Source organism: Canis lupus, chromosome X, assembly GCF_048164855.1.
Source record: "Canis lupus baileyi chromosome X, mCanLup2.hap1, whole genome shotgun sequence".
NCBI lineage: Eukaryota > Metazoa > Chordata > Mammalia > Carnivora > Canidae > Canis > Canis lupus.
The window spans coordinates 59,781,934-59,799,350 of record NC_132876.1 but is presented as its reverse complement, the minus strand read 5'-3'; positions in this window follow the sequence as shown (position 1 = coordinate 59,799,350).

Genomic DNA, 17,417 nt, shown 5'->3' with positions numbered 1-17,417 from the left:
TCTGTGAATGACAGACCTTCTAAGCAGTATAGCATCAAAGAGACAGGGGACTTAAATGATACACTGGACCAGATGGATTTCACAGATATATACAGAACTTTACATGCGAACACAACTGAATACACACATTCTTCTCAAGTGCACATGGAACCTTCTCTAGAATAGACCACATACTAGGTCATAAATCAGGTCTCAAATGGTACCAAAAGGTTGGGCTTGTCCACTGCATATTTTCAGACCACAATGTTTTGAAACTAGAACTCAACCAGAAGAAGAAATTTGGAAGATACTCAAACACATGGAGGTTAAAGAGCATCCTACTAAAAGAAGAATGGATAAGGAAATTAGAGAAGAATTCAAAAGATTCATGGAAACTAATGAATATGAACAAACAACCATTCAAAAACTTTGGATACATAAAAAGCAGTCCTAAGAGGGAAATACATCACTATACAAGCCTCTTGCAAAAAATTGGAAAAAAAAAACAACCTCACATACACAAGCAAACCTCACACCTAAAAATCTAGAAAAATAACAACAAATAAAACCTACACCAAGCAGAAGAGATATAATAAAGATTCCAGCAGAACTCAATGAAATAGAGACCAGAAGAACTGTAGAACAGATCAACAAAACAGGAGTTGGTTCTTTGAAAGAATTAATAAGATAGATAAACCTTTAGGCAGACTTATTAAAAAGAAAAAAAGACTCAAATTAATGAAATCATGAATGAAAGAGGAGAGAGCACAACCAATAAAACAGGAATATAAACAATTTTAAAAACGTATTGTGAGCAGCTATATGCCAATAAATTAGGCAATCTAGAAGAAATGGATGCATTTCCGGAAAACCACAAATTACCAAAACTGGAACGTGAAGAATTAGAAAACCTGAACAGACCAATTACCAGGGAGGAAATTGAAGCAGTCATCAAGAACCTCCCAAGAAACAAAAGTCCAGGGCCAGATGGCTTCCCTAAGGAATCATATCAAATGTTTATTGAAGAAATAATACCTATTCTACAAAAGCTGTTCTGAAGGATCGAAAGTGACAGAATACTTCAAAGTCCTTTAATGAAGCAAGCATCACCTTAATTCTAAAACCAGACAAAGATCCCACCAAAAAGGAGAATTATAGAGCAATATCCCTGATGAACACAGATGCAAAAATTCTCAACAAGATACTAGCCAATAGGATTCAACAGTACATTAAAACTATTCACCATGACCAAGTGGGATTTGTCCCCGGGATGCAAGGCTGGTTCAACACTCGTAAAACAATCAACGTGATAGATCACTTCAACAATAGAAAAATCAAGGACCGTATGATCCTCTCAATAGATGCAGAGAAAGCATTTGACAAAATACAGCATCCATTCCTGATCAAAGTTCTTCAGAGTGTAGGGATGTTGGAGAGGCTGTGGAGAAAGGGGAACCCTCTTGCATTGTTGATGGGAATGTGAACTGGTACAGGCATTCTGAAAAAGTGTGGAGGTTTCTCCAAGAGTTAAAAATAGAGCTACCTTAGGACTCAGTAATTACCCTACTTGGGATTTACCCAAAGGTACAGATGCAGTGAGAAACTGAGACCTCTGTACTCCAATGTTTATAGTAGCAATGTCCACAATAGCCAAACTGTGGAAAGAGTCATGGTGTCCATCGAAAGATGAATAGATAAAGAAGATGTGGTTTATGTATACAATGGAATATTGTGTACAATATTACAATATTCAGCCATTAGAAATGACGAATACCCACCTGTTGCTTTGACGTGGATGGAATTGGAGGGTATTATGCTGAGTGAAGTAAGTCAGTCAGAGAAGGACAATCATTATATAGTTTCACTCATGTGGGGTATATAAAAAATAGTGAAAGGGATTATAGGGGAAAGGAGAGAAAATGAGTGGGAAAAATCAGATAATTTGACAAAACATGTGAGACACCTAACTCTGGGAAATGAACAAGGGGTAGTGGAAAGGGAGACGGGCGGGAGGATGGAGTAACTGGGTGATAGGCACTGAGACAGCACTTGACAGGATGACCACTTTGTGTTATACTATATGTTGGCAAATGGAAATCCATTAAAAATATATGCACATAAAAATAAATTTAAAAATAAAATTTTTCCTTCCAATGTTCTGAACCATTCTGATGTCAATATTTGGTTTCAGATTTCAATGGTCTTCATGATCTAGTTGTATATCAAATGGAAAATCATGCAATTATCCCACCAGAGAAAGATGAATTGATTCTTATATTAAATTGCATCTCAAATCTGAAAAAATTATTCTGCTCAGCCAAAGAAATGGCCAACAAAACTAAAAGTCAATATTTATTTTTTAAAATTTATTTTATTGGTGTTCAATTTTCCAACATATAGAATAACACCCAGTGCTCATCCCATCAAGTGCCCCCCTCAGTGCCCGTCACCCAGTCACCCCCACCCCCCGCCCACCTCCCTATCTACCACAGCTGGTTCATTTCCCAGAGTTAGGAGTCTCTCATGTTCTGTCTCCCTTTCTGATATTTACCACTCATTTTTTTCCTTCCCCTTTATTCCCTTTCACTATTTTTATATTACCCAAAGGAATGAGACTATATAATGTTTGTCCTTCTCTGATTGTAAAAGTCAATATTTATAAAGAACTTATCCAACTGAATACCCATAAAATAAATAATTCAGTCAAGAAGTGAGCAAGAGACATGAACAGACATTTCTCCAAAGATGACATACAAATACTCAACAGAGACATGGAAAAAATGCTCTGTGTCACCAGGGAAATATAGATTAATACCACAATGACATACCACCTTATGCCATTCAGAATGGCTAAAATTAACAAGACATGAAACAACAAATGTTGATGAGGTTATGATAAAACCAGAACCCTTTTGCACTGTTGGTGGGAAGAAGATCTGATACAGCCACTCTGGAATACAGTATGGTGTTTCCTCAAAAAGTTCAAAAATAGAGCTACCGTACAACGCAACAATTGCCCTACTAGGTGTTTACTCCAATGATACAAATGCAGTGTTCCGAAGGGGAACCTGAACTCAAATATTAATAGCAGCAACATCCACAACAGCCAAACTGTGGAAGTAGCTGAGATGTCCATCAACAGATGGATAAAGAAGATATATATATATATATATATATATATATATATATATACACACACACACACAATGGAATATTACTCAGCCATCAGAAAGGATGAATATGTTGATGTGGATGGAACTGGAGGGTATTATGCAGAGAGAAATAAGTCAATAAGAGAAAGACAATTATTATATGGTTCCACTCATATGTTGAATATAAGAAACAGTGCAGAGGATCATAGGAGAAGGGATGGAATTATAAATGTGAAGATGAGAGATTCTTAACTCTAGGAAATGAACTAAGGGTTGAAAGAGGAGAGGTGGGTGGGAGGATGGGGTAACTGGGTGATGGGTATTAAGGAAGGCACATGATGGGGTGTAATACACAATTGATAAATTATTGAACTCTACATCTAAAACTAATTATGTACTATATATTGGCTAATTGAATTTAAATAAATTTAAATTAAAAAATTTTAAACATTCATTGATTTTACTAACAGTTTTCCATGCAATTTATAGGATTATTTATAAAGATCATATCACCTGCAAACATAGCTAATTTTATCTCTTCCTTTCCTATGAGGATTTCTTTTTCTTTTTCTTTCCTGATTGATCTTGCTAGGCCTCTCAGCACTATGTGAAACAGAAGTGTTGAGATTGAGCAATTTATCTTCTTTAAAACCTTAGAAGAAACTTTTAATATTTAATATTTTAGTGTTAAACTTTTAGTGTTAAATGTTTAATTCCAGACCCTATATGTATGATGGTAACCATGTGCTTGTCATATATGGCCTTTATTAAGTTTATTACATTCCCTCTATACCCAATTTATTGAGTGTTTTTCTATGAAAGGATGTTGTATTTTGTGAAATCCTTTTTCTCCATCTATTCAGATGATCATATGATTTTCACCTTTTATTGTATTAATATGGTGTATCACTTTTATTGATTTGAATATGATGAACTATCTCTGCATGCCATGAATAAATCCTGATTCATTGCTATGTGATTGTTTAAATGTGTTGTTGAATTCAATTTGCTAACATTTTTTGAGAATGTTTACTTTTATATTCATCAGAGACAGTGGTCTGTAATTTTCATTTTTATAATGCTCTTATCTGGCTTTGGCATTAGGATGATCTTGGCCCTGTAAAATGAGTTTAAGAATGTTCTTTTCAGTGTTTTGAAAGCTTTTTAGAAAACTGGTGTTAAGTATTCCTTAAATGTTTTGTAGAATTAACCATAGAATAATGTGTCCAGGGATTTTCTTTGTTGTTTTTTTTTTATAATTTCCTTGTTACAGTCTATTCAGATTTTCTGTTAATTCATTATGAATCCTGGTACATTGAATATTTCTAGGAACTTATTAATTTCTTCTATATTATGCAATTTGTTAGTTAAAAATTGTTTTAATTATACTCTCTTATAATTCTTTTAATTTTGTGGTCGTAGTTGCAATGTCTTCTTCATTTATTATTATATTCATTAGACTATTCTATTTTTTTAGTCTAGCTAAATTTTTGTGATTTTTGTTTCTTTTCACCAACAGTTAGCTTTGTTGATGATTTCTAAAGTATTTTTTATGTGTTTTTGTTTAATTTCACTTATTTTTTTTCCTTCTGATAACTTTGGGCCTAGTTTGTTTCTCTTTGTTTAGTTATTTTAGTTGCATAGTTAGGTTTTTTTTATTTTAGCTATTTTGTTTCCTTTATGTAAGCATCTATTACTAAAAACTTCCCTCTTATAACTGATTTTTCAGCATTTCACAGGCTTTGGTATATTGTCTGTCTTCCTTCCTTCCTTTTTTTTTTGTAGTCTCCACATCCAGCATGGAGCCCAATGGAGGGGTGGAACTCACAACTCTTGACAAGACATGAGCTGAAATCAAGACTTGGACACTTAATCAATTGAGCCATCAAGGTGCCCCATATTTCTCATTTTAATTTGTTTCAAAAACATTTTTTATTTACCTTATGATTTCTCCTTTGACCCATTAGTTGTTCAGAAGTGGGTTATTATCAACAGATCTGTGAATTTTTCAGCTTTCCTCTTGTTATCTATTTCTAGTTTCATACCATTGTGGTCAGAAAATGATACTTGGTATGATTTTAACCTTCTTTCGTTTGATAAGACTTATTTTATGACCTATCACATGGTCTAGCCTGGAATTTGCTCTATGTGCACTTAAGAAGAGTGTGCAATCAGCTACTGTTTGATAACATCTTCTGTATAAGCCTGTTACATTTATTTTGTCAAAAGTAATGTTTTTTGTTGATTTTCTTTTTGATAATCTATTATTTAAGTAAAGTATCAAAGTCTTCTGCTCTTATTATATTGTGGTTTATTTCTCCATTCAGATCTGCTAGTATTCTCTTATTATATTTTGATGCTCCTTGGGTCCTTGGCTTCACACAGGATAGAAACCAAATGTGAGCCAGCAGGAAAAAAAAGCACAGTTTACTGAAGATATATTGAGAGAGAGAGAGAGAGAGAGAGAGAGAGAGAGAGAGAGAGAGATGGACAGTGTCCGTGAAACTCAGAAAGGAAAAGAACATGAGTCTCTTCTTAGCTTGAGGTCTGGAGATTTTATTAGCAACTGTAGTCTGGTGCACATGTTCTTTCAGGCATCTAGGAACTGGTCAGAATAACAGCATCCAGGTGTCCTTCATGAGGTGCTCATTCCCTGAAACCAGGGGTCTTAATGTTGAGGTGTTCGGAGTCAGTGGTCTTGAAGAACATTCATGACAACCCCACCCGGTCACCCTTAGATGTCCTCTATTGTGCTGGAAATCCCCCAAAATATCATTATCTCTTTGTACCTTATATGGAAGACATGATACTTGCATTACAAGGCATGCTTAGAGTGAGGTAGGGGTGCAAGCCCTAACAAGAACAGAAGCTGGAAAAGGTCAAAGGTAAAACTGGCCTTTTTTTCATGGGTTCCTTTAAGTTTCCTGTCTCTTTCTACATCCCTCTATGTGGCTTTTATCCTCCTTATTCTTAAAGGATGTTGAAGGGCAAAGGTCCCATCTTCTGTATCTTCTTCATACTGAAAGGGATTATAGACACTGCTTATTGGGAGGCATAAAATTCTGAGTAAACTGTTTATGTAAAATCCTTGTAGTTTGTTCAACTTGGAGGCATACCATGAGGCTTCATCATGAGAATAGGATGCTTCCTAGAGAGCATTTGTAGAGCTATTGTAATTTTTAATATTCTTGCCCTTCATCTTTTATGATAGAATTAAGTGCTTAGTAGTCTACCTATTATACTACTAGAGTATTCTGAATGTTACTACATACTTAATTTTACCAGGCATTGTATATTTTGTATGTTTTTATGTTATTGTTGATGTCTTTCCATATAAGTTTGAAGAATTCTTTTATGTTTAACTAAATATTTTATTTAAAACTTTACAAAGTTAGTGAAATATTTTCTAAAACTTATGGTAATTAAATATCTTCACAATTTTGTGTATGTTTTTTTTTTTATCTTTCCATCCTAGAATCCAGCAATTGCACTACTAGGTATTTATCCAAATGATACAAAAGTGCTGATTTGAAGGGGCACATCCACCCCAATGTTTATAGCAGCACTATCAACAATAGCCAAAGTATGGAAAGAGCCAAACTATCCATAGACTGATGAATAGATAAAGAAGTGGTATATATACAATGGATTATTACTCAGCCACCAAAAGAATGAAATCTTGCCATTTTCTTTGACATGCATGGAATTAAAGTATATTATACTAAGTGAAAAAAGTCAGTCAGAGAAAGACAAATATCAAATGATCTCACTCATATATAGAATTTAGAAACAAAACAGATGAACTTAGGGAAAGGTAAGGAAAAATAAGATAAAAACAGAGAATGACAAACTGTAGGAGATTCTATAGTTAAGAGAAAAACTGAGGGTTGCTAGAGGGGAGGAGGGTGAGGGGTTGGGCTAAACGGGTGATAGGAATAAAAAGGGCACTTGCTGGGCAGAGCACTGAATGTTATATGTAGGTGATGAATCACTAAATTCTACTCCTCAAATATATACATTTGAATAACTCTTGTATTCACATATTTCAAGCTCCATCTAGTGGTGATGAATTTCCTTAGCATTTCTTTCTCTGGGAAAGTTTTTTTCTTTGCTACATTTCTGAAAGACAGCTGTACAAAATAAATCCCTCTTGTTTGACAGTTTTTTTGTTTGTTTGTTTGTTTGTTTGTTTGTTTAGCACTTCAAATATATCATCCATCTCTCTCCTGGCACATACAATATCTGAGAAGTCCATTAATAGCCTTTTGGGGTTCCCTTGTAATTTACAATTTTTTCTTTTGCTTCTTTTAGGAATCTCTGAGTTTATATTTTATGATAATGTGCTCTTAAGAGTATTTTTAAATTTTAATGACCCATGACCTTTGTAAACTTTGATGGACACATTTATCTCCACGCTTGAGAAATTTTCATTCACTTTTTACCTTTATATAAGTTTTCTTCACCTTTCTGTCTCTTTTTTTCTCACTCTGGAATATCAATTATTCAAAAATTGTTGTCATGATTGTACCAATAACTCATTTGGCTTTCTTACACCAATAACTCATTTGGCTCATTTGGCTTTCTTTATTCTTTTTCCTTTTCTCAATTTTCCGTTTTTATTTCTTTCCTATTTTTCTTTGCTGATTGGAAAATTTCAATTGATCCATCTCTTTCTTTTTCTTAAAGTTTTTATTTAAATTCTACTTAGGTAACACATAATGTAGTATTATTCTGAAGAGTAGACTTCAATGATTCATCATTTACATATAACACCCACTGCTCCTCACAATATCTGCCCTTCTTAATATTCATCATCCATTTAGCCCATCCTCCTCACTTCTCCTCCAGCACCCCTCAGTTTGTACCTATAGTTGAGTCACTTATCTTTTGCCTCCCTGTCTGTTTTCAATTATTTTTCCATCCCTTCCCTTATGTTCATGTTTTGCTTCTTTAATTTCACAAATGAGTGAAATCATATGGTATTTGTATTTTTATGACTGACATATTTCACGTAGCATAATACCCTCTAGTTCCACCCACATTTGCAAAAGGCAAGATTTCATTCTTTTGGATGCCTGAGTAATATTCCATTGTCATTTCTGCTGTAATATTTATTATTTCTACTGTCCTCCTGAATTTAGGCTTAATTTGCTGTTCTTTTTCTAGCTCCCTTAGGTGTAATGTTAGGTTGTGTATTTGAGACTGTTTCTGTATTTCAGAAAGATGTGTATTGCTATATACTTTTCTTGTAGGACTTCCATCACTGCATCCAAAAGATTCTGAACTGTTGTGATTGCATTCTCATTTGCTTCCATGAATTTTTTTATAACTTTATTTCTTATTGGTGTTCAATTTGCCAACACATAGAATAACACCCAGTGCTCATCCCATCAAGTGCCCCCCTCAGTGCCCGTCACCCATTCACCCCCAACCCCTGCCCACTTCCCCTTCCACCACCCCTAGTTCGTTTCCCAGAGTTAGGAGTCTTTCATGTTCTGTCTCCCTTTCTGATATTTCCCACACATTTATTCTCCCTTCCCTTCTATTCCTTTTCACTATTATATATATTCCCCAAATGAACGAGACCATATAATGTTTGTCTTTCTCCGATCTACTTACTTCACTCAGCATAATACCCTAGTTCCATCCACGTCGAAACAAAAGGTGGGTATTTGTCGTTTCTAATGTCTGAGTAATATTCCACTGTATACATAAACCACATCTTCTTTATCCATTCATCTTTCGATGGACACCAAGTCTCCTTCCACAGATTGGCTTTTGTGGACATTGCTGCTATAAACATCGCAGTACAGGTGTCCTGGCGTTTCATTGCATCTGTATCTTTGGGGTAAATCCCCAGCGGTGCAATTGCTGGGTCATAGGGCAGGTCTATTTTTAACTCTTTGAGGAACCTCCACACAGTTTTCCAGAGTGGCTGCACCAGTTCACATTCCCACCAACAATGCAAGAGAGTTCCCCTTTCTCCACATCATCTCCAACATTTGTGGTTTCCTGCCTTGTTAATTTGCCCCATTCTCACTGGTGGGAGGTGGTATCTCATTGTGGTTTTGATTTGTATTTCCCTGATGGCCAGTGATGCGGAGCATTTTCTCATGTGTTTGTTGGCCATGTCTATGTCTTCCTCTGTGAGATTTTTGTTCATGTATTTTGCCCGTTTCATGATTGGATTGTTTGTTTCTTTGCTGTTGAATTTAAGAAGTTCTTTATAGATCTTGGAAACTAGCCCTTTATCTGATACGTCATTTGCTAATATCTTCTCCCATTCTGTAGGTTGTCTTTTAGTTTTGTTGACTGTATCCTTTGCTGTGCAAAAGCTTCTTATCTTGTTGAAGTCCCAAAAGTTAATTTTTGCTTTTGTTTCTCTTGCCTTCATGGATGTATCTTGCAAGAAGATACTGTGGCTGAGTTCAAAAAGGGTGTTTCCTGTGTTCTCCTCTAGGATTTTCATGGAATCTTGTCTCTCATTTAGATCTTTCATCCATTTTGAGTTTATCTTTGTGTATGGTGCAAGAGAATGATCTGGTTTCATTCTTCTGCATGTGACTGTCTAATTTTCCCAGCACCATTTATTGAAGATACTTTCTTTTTTCCAGTGGATAGTTCTTCCTGCTTTGTTGAATATTAGTTGACCATAAGGTTGAGGGTCCACTTCTGGATTCTCTATTCTGTTCCATTGATCTATGTGTCTGTTTTTTTTGCCAGTATCACACTATCTTGATGACCACAGCTTTGTAGTACAACCTGAAATCTGGCATTGTGTTGCCCACAGCTCTGGTTTTATTTTTTAATATTCCCCTGGCTATTCGGAGTCTTTTCTGATTCCACAGAAAACTTAGGATGATGTGTTCCAATTCTCTGAAATAAGTCCATGGTATTTTGATAGGGATTGCATTAAATGTGTAAATTGCCCTGGGTAACATTAAAATTTTCACAATATTAATTCTTCCAATCCATGAGCATGGAACATTTTTCCATCTCTTTGTGTCTTCCATCTTGAGGAATTTTTTTTTAATTTTTATTTATTTATGATAGTCACAGAGAGAGAAAGAGAGAGAGGCAGAGACATAGGCAGAGGGAGAAGCAGGCTCCATGCATCGGGAGCCGGATGTGGGATTCGATCCCGGGTCTCCAGGATCACGCCCTGGGCCAAAGGCAGGCGCCAAACCGCTGCGCCACCCAGGGATCCCCATCTTGAGGAAATTTAAAGCAAAACTTGCTTGCATGTTTCTAAAATTTAACAGTCCCATTTTATTTTTAAACAAAAACAAAACAAAAACCAAAAAAACTATTGCTCTAATACTATAAAGAGATAAAAAACAACTATATTGAAGCAATTCCAGAAATTGTTTGTATTAATCCTGGATTGTTATGAAAGTTGTACATGAATGGCCAAGCACAGAGCATTATAAAAACAAATTAAAATACACAAATGCTACATTAGATCCCACGTTATGGTTGCATTGGGAATGACATTCCTGTGGCTACATTCTTCTCTGGCCTATGTGTAATCCATGCACAGGGACATGAAATTTTTTAACAACAAAATCCCAGTGAGCAAATAAGTGTGTAATTTGAACCCCAGCTATTCCTTAAGGGAGGACAGTGGGATAAATTTGACAGCAAAACACTAATGGTACTATAGAAAAAGTAACTTCTGAGATATTCAAGGGACATCCTTCAAGGCAGAACTCAAATTGGAAATTATTTTCTATCAAATGCCAGGTACTTCTCTAAAGCAACAATGCGAGAGGGGCGGGGCAAGACGTCGGAAGAGTAGGGTCCTCAAGTCCCCACCAACTTACCTAGATAACTTTCAAATCATCCTGAAAACCTATGAATTCAGCCTGAGATTTAAAGACAGAACAGCTAGAACGCCATAGAGAGAAGACTTCAGCTTCTAGCAAGGTAGGAAGATGGAAAAAAAATAAATCAAAAAGCATCCAGTGGGTGAGGGACCCCCACGAGGAGCTGGGCTAAGGACCGGCGGCAAGAGCCTCCAGGACAGGAAAGCCCAGTCCTGGAGAAGCAGGAACTTTAACAATCTTCCCAGACAGAAAGGCGCTCACAGGGAACTCAGGCAGATCCCAGGAGGGGCAGTGGAGGCTCCAGATTCCCGGAGTCACTAACAGAGGAAGTGCACCCCAGGGGAGAGAGCGCCACACACCGTGGGCCAAGCGCCATAAGGAGCTGGAGTGAGCAACCAGCAGGGCCTCCAGAGACTCAGGCAGTAGCTCTGTGTGGAAGGGTGCTGTATGGCCCTGGGAAGCGCAATTCCAGCAGATCAGGCCCCAGATCCCAGGGCGGCAGGGGACACAACCAGGATCCTGCGCACCCCCTGGGACAAAGGGAGACCAGGAGGGCACAGGAAAGCAAGGACGGACACTCCTGCCACCAGGTGCCCCAAGCAGTGCAGGTTAGCGCGCCTGCCCCTGGGAGCATCCAGGCCAGGGTGGACTGGGAGCTGCTGTAGTTACTGCAAGAGCTGAATCCAGGGCTGGAGAGCTGGCCACCACCACTGTTGTTGTTCCTCCTGTTTTCACCCTGTGACTTGGAGGATCCAGGCCGCCAGGGAACAGGGGCCTCACAGGATAAACTGCTATCACTGAGCCATGCACCTGGCAGGGGGCGGGGCAGCTCTCCGAGGAACACACAGCTAAGAATCAGCACAGCAGGCCCCTCCCCCAGAAGACCAGCTGGAAGGACAGGGGAAGAGAATGTTCTTGGCCAAGCAGTGCTGGGAAGTTCCAAGGGAAGTCAAGGGATTTACAGTATATAGAACCAGAAGATACCCTTCCTTGCAAAAATTCTCAACAAGATACTAGCCAATAGGATCTAACAGTACATTAAGAAGATTTTTCACCATGACCAAGTGGGATTTATCCCCAGGATGCAAGGCTGATTCAACACTCATAAAGCAATAAATGTGATAGATCATATCAAGCAGAGAAAAAACAAGAACCATATGATCCTCACAATAGATGCAGAGAAAGCATTTGACAAAATACAGCATCCATACCTGATCAAAACTCTTCAGAGTGTAGGGATAGAGGGAACATTCCTCAGCATCTTAAAAGCCAGTTATGAAAAGCCCACAGCAAATATCATTCTCAATGGGGAAACACTGGGAGCCTTTCCCCTAAGATCAGGAACAAGACAGGGATGTCCACTCTCACCACTGCTATTCAACATAGTAGTAGAAGTCCTAGCCTCCGCAACCAGGCAACAAAAAGAAATAAAAGGCATTCAAATTAGCAAAGAAGAAGTCAAACTCTCCCTCTTTGCAGATGACAAGATACTGTCCATAGAAAACCCAAAGGACTCCACCCCAAGATTGCTAGAACTCATACAGCAATTGGGCAGCATGGCAGGATACAACATCAATGCCCAGAAGTCAGTGGCATTTCTCTACACTAGCAATGAGACTGAAGAAAGAGAAATTAAGGCATCAATCCGATTTACAATTGCACCCAAAAGCATAAGATATGTAGGAATAAACCTAACCAAAGAGGTAAAGGATCTATACCCTAAAAACTATAGAACACTTCTGAAAGAAATTGAGGAAGACACAAACAGATGGAAAAATATTCCATGCTCATACATTGGAAGAATTATTATGGTGAAATGTCAAAGTTACCCAGGAAAATTTACACATTTATTGTAATCCCCATCAAAATACCATGGATTTTCTTAAGAAAGTTGGAACAAATCATCTTAGGATTTGTGTGGAATCAGAAAAGACCCTGAATAGCCAGGGGAATATTGAAAAACAAAACCATATCTGGGGGCATCACAATGCCAGATTTCAGGTTGTACTACAAAGCTGTGGTCATCAAGACAGTGTGGTACTGGCACAAATACAGACACATAGATCAATGGAGCACAATAGAGAATCCTGAAGTGCACCCTCAACTAATATTCGACAAAGCAGGAAAGACTATTCACTGGAAAAAAGACAGTCTCTTCAATAAATGGTGCTGGGAAAATTGGACAGCCACGTGCAGAAGAATGAAACTAGACCATTCTATTACACTATACACAAAGGTAAACTCAAAATGGATGAAAGATCCAAATGTGAGACAAGATTCCATCAAAATCCTAGAGGAGAACACAGGCAACACCCTTTTTGAATTTGGCCACAGCATATTCTTTCAAGATACATCTATGAAGGCAAGGGAAACAAAAGCAAAAATGAATTATTGGGACTTCATTGAGATGAAAAACTTCTGCATATCTAAAGAAACAGTCAACAAACTGAAAGACAACTACAGAATGGGAGAAGATATTTGCAAATGACCTATCACATAGAGGGCTAGTATCCAAGATCTATAAAAACCTATTAAACTCAACAGCAAAGAAACAAACAATCCAATAATGAAATGGGCAAAAGACACGAACAGAAATTTCACCAAAGAAGACATAGACATGGCCAACAAGCACATGATAAAAATGCTCTGCATCACTTGCCATCATGGAAATACAAATCAAAACCACAATGAAATTCCACCTCACACCCTTGAGAATGGGGAAAATTAACAAGGCAGGAAACAAGAAATGTTGGAGAAGATGTGGAGAAACGGGAACCCTCCTGCACTGTTGATGGGAATGTGAACTGGTGCAGCCACTCTAGAAAACTGTGGGGAGGTTCCTCAAAGAGTTAAAAATAGATCTGCTGTATGGCCCAGCAATTGCACTGCTGGGGATTTACCCCAAAGATACATATGCAGTGAAATGCTGGAACACTGAACCCCGATGTTTATAGCAGCAATGTCCACAATAGCCAAACTGTGGAAAGAGCTTCTGTGCCTATCCAAAGATGAATGGATAAAGAAGATGTGGTATATCTAGACAATGGAATATTACTCAGCAATAAGAATTGACAAATACCCTCCATTTGCTTCGATGTGGTTGGAACTGGTAGGTAATATGCTGAGTGAAATAAGTCAATCGGAGAAGGACAAACATATGGTCTCGTTCAATTGTGGAATATAAAAAATAATGAAAAAGAATCAAGAGGAAAGGAGAGAAAATGAGTGGTAAATATCAGAAAGGGAGACAGAACATGAGAGACTCCTAACTCTGGGAAACAAACAAGGGGTGGTGGAAGGGGAGGTTGGCAGGGGATTGGGGTGACTGCATGATGGGCACCGAGGGGGGCACTTGACAAGATGAGTACTGGGTGATATGCTGTATGTTGGCAAATTGAACTCCAATAATAAAATAAAAATTAAAAAATAACAGTTCAAAAAATAATAAAGCAACAATTCAAGTAAATATTTATAAAATTTCATATATTTAAAAATACACGTTATTCTATGCCATTCTATTAAATGTTCAACGTTTTGAAGTGTGTTGTGTGTGTGTATTTAGGTGGTTCTTACATTGTCCATTGTAGAAATGCAAATACCTCAGATAGGTTACTAATCAGGAATCATTGAAATTATTAGTGATTTTTGCTGAAGAGACTTTAGAGGGAGCAGTTGGGAGTGGATTGGAGCCAGTTTGGGAAGCAAGGACAATGTTTGAAGACATGTTTTAAATAATATCTCTGAAAGGAAATATATAGATCAGAGAATATTGAGTAAATTGGTAAATCTCAGATAATCTTTTGGTCACTCAATAGTTTAACACACACTGACTTTCCTTGCTTCTCTACAGGTACATCCATGCAGAATACAACAACAACATCAGCAAAAACATTTTATGGACAAGAGTTGTTTTGCCTGTCTTCCAGGGGCTGGATTGGGAGGACAGCTAATAATTGAAGTTGTTTAGAGTTTTCACTTCCTCTTGCAATATTGCCTTCTAATAATTTTTCCCACAGATATCTTCTAGCTCAGACCAGAAACTTTTTAAATACTTATGGCTGTGTTTTTCTCATGTGGAATCTTTTGTATCTTACTGGTTGTAGTAACCAGTTAATCTTTTCCTCATCAAATAATATTGATCATTGCCATACACTGAGTGTCAGGGACTATCATAAGCACTTTTTATTTAATCTTCAAAATAGCTATATAAAGTAGATGACATTATTTTATAAAGACACCATGGTTTTATTTTTTAATTTTTAATTATTTTGGTTTCATTTAAATTCGTGTTATCTAACATACAGTGTATTATTAGTTTGGAGGTAAAATTTGGGGATTCATCAGTTATATATAACACCCAGTGCTCATTACATCAGGTTCATCCATTATTGCTCATCACCCCATTACTGCCCCCACCCACCTCCCCTCCATCAACTCTCAGTTTGTTCACAATGGTTAAGAGTCTCTTATGGTTTCTCTTCCTTTCTGTTTTTTTTTAAATATTTTATTTATTTATTAATGAGATAGAGAGAGAGAGGCAGACATCCAGGCAGAGGGAGAAGCAGGCTCCGTGCAGGTAGCCCAACGTGAGACTCGATCCCAGGTCTCCAGGATCAGGCCCTGGCCTGAAGGCGGTGTTAAACTACTGAGACACCCAGGCTTCCCCCTTTCTGTTTTTATTCTATTTTATTTTTCCTTCTCTTCTCCTACATTTATTAGCTTTGTTTCTTAAATGTCACATATTGTTGAAATCATACAGTATTTGTCTTTCTCTGACTGACTCATTTCACTTACCATAATATCCTCTAGTTCCAACCATGTCATTGCAAATGGCAATATTTAATTCTTTTTGATGACTAAGTAATATTCCATTGTGTGTATGTATGTATGTATGTATGTATCTATCTATCGCTCTATCTATCATCTATCTAGATATATCACATCTTCTTTATCCATTCATCCATGGATAAACATCTGTGTTCTTTCTGTATTTTGGCTATTGCAGACATTGCTGCTATAAACACTGGGGTGCATGTGCCCCCTTTGAATCACTTTTTGTATTCTTTGGACAAAAACCTAGTACTGCAATTGCTGGTTCATAGGGTCATTCTATATTTACCTTTCTGAGTAAACTCCATACTGTTTCCCAGAGTGACTGCATGAGTTTCCATCCCTATCAACAGTGTAAGAGGGTTCCCCCTTCTCTACATTCTCACCAACATCTGTCAAAGAAACCATGGTTTTAACTGTAAAATTAGATGCAGTTTAGACTCAAACCCAACTATTCTGATTCCAGATCTGGGTTATTTCATTTCCAGTACACCACAATTAATTGGAATTGAATTTGGGACCATTCTTTATAATGGTCACTTTATTTTTTAACAGTTTATCTATTTTCCTTTTAGTATTCTGTATTTTAGCAAACTTTACTGACAAATGGTTTCCTTTAAGGTTTTTCAAATGTAGTACAGAGAGCTTTAGCATAAGTTAGAAACCATTAGTCTTCCATTAAAAATTAGAAGCCATACAGTCTTCTCCCTTAGTTTTGCAAAGACCCTCCTGGAAGTAGTCCCAGCAAAGCTCCCATTCCAGACTCAGAAGAATTTTTTTAAAGTAATCTCTACACCCAACATAGGACTTGAACTCATGACCCTAATATAAAAAGTCACATGCTCTTCTGACTGAGCCAGCCAGGCACTCCCAGAAGAAATCTTTCATATTAATGACAGTCCATTGAGAAAGGCCTTCAGCTATCTACAAGAACGCACCAACTTGGGTAATTTAGAAGAATGGTAGCCAAACCTACTCCTTAATAGACTACTAAGTATTCTTCAGGGACCACTCTAGATAACTTTGGGAACAATGTGGTTACCTTGATTTTTAGGAGCAGTAAGTCTTCAGAAGGAAATATTTATGCATTATTTTTAATTTTATCCAACATTTAGATGATACCTGGGGAACAGATAACCTAACTGGTCAATGGAGAAGGAAGTCAGTGGAAGGCTACTAGTGTAAAGCTAGTGGAAAAGCCACTTCAGTGGTAAGTCTGTTTAACTTTAGGAAAGAAAATCATATAAACCCGGATTCTAATATCTCTCCTCCTTCCAGGACAAAATTTCAAAGGACTCAGGTTTATTCATAGGCAGGATTTTGTAGCTACTTTTCATCTTGATATGAAAACTAAGAGGGTTAATGGAAGTTGTTCCCTTGTCTTTTCTATGATAAATTTTCAGCTTGTAACTGACACCTCCCAAGGTTAGGAGGCCTGCTGCATTGAAAGCTTTATTTTCCTTGGCACAGTCCTCGTGAACAGGTAAATTATAGGCTAATGTCCCAATGTTCTAGTGGACCTGTAGGAACATATTGACTGTAATATGCCTCAGTTATATATACACACTTACCTAATCTAACACTTTCTGTACAAAAAGTATTTCCCAATTTAACTTATTTTCTGCTTTTT